We start from the raw sequence: 712 nt of genomic DNA, 5'->3' as shown, positions 1-712 counted from the left end.
TTGGGTTGCACATTCTTTGTAATCACTAAGAAATTATTTGGTTGTTTTTGGAGTACCACATTGTTTATGTCTAGTAATATGTGGTTATTATTGAGATTTCTGGCTATGAAAGTTTTTTTCAGAATAAACACTTAAGGAAGAAAATATATTGTCAAATATTTTGTGATAAATCTCACCACAATAAAAAATAAAATTTATTGATACTTAAAACATTAAACACATTTTACTGCACACCTCACCACTCTTCAAAATTTCACTCACGAACTCGCTCACTATGCAAGATGTAACGAGACTTCTCAGGTTTGGAAAGGTGTCTCTCCTCCCATGGTGCAACACTACCTCCTCCACCTTGACAGTCACTAATGCTTGTCTACTGTCATGCCTTTTTCTTCGGTTGTACTTCAATTTCAGTTTTTGATATTCATCCAGTTTTCCATCAAAGAAAAAAAAATCACTTTTCTGTCTCCTTATATTTGCATTTCTAATTTATGCTTATTAGATGCGGCACTTGTCGGGTACAACTTTGACATGCGGTAGTATTAGTAAGCATTAAGATAGAAAAAAATTAAGGAGACAACTTCCTAAAATGACTCGCCTAAAGGTTGAAAAACGTTCAAGGAAAAGTTAAAAAAGCCACACTTTTTCACCTTGAGGTGACGAGGATGTTGAGTAGTTGCTTTAAGTAATAAGCTTTTAAATCAGCAGAGATGTA

Source organism: Quercus suber, unplaced genomic scaffold (genome assembly GCF_002906115.3).
Source record: "Quercus suber isolate HL8 unplaced genomic scaffold, Cork oak 2.0 scaffold_296, whole genome shotgun sequence".
Lineage (NCBI taxonomy): Eukaryota > Viridiplantae > Streptophyta > Magnoliopsida > Fagales > Fagaceae > Quercus > Quercus suber.
This window is presented reverse-complemented; position numbering follows the sequence as displayed.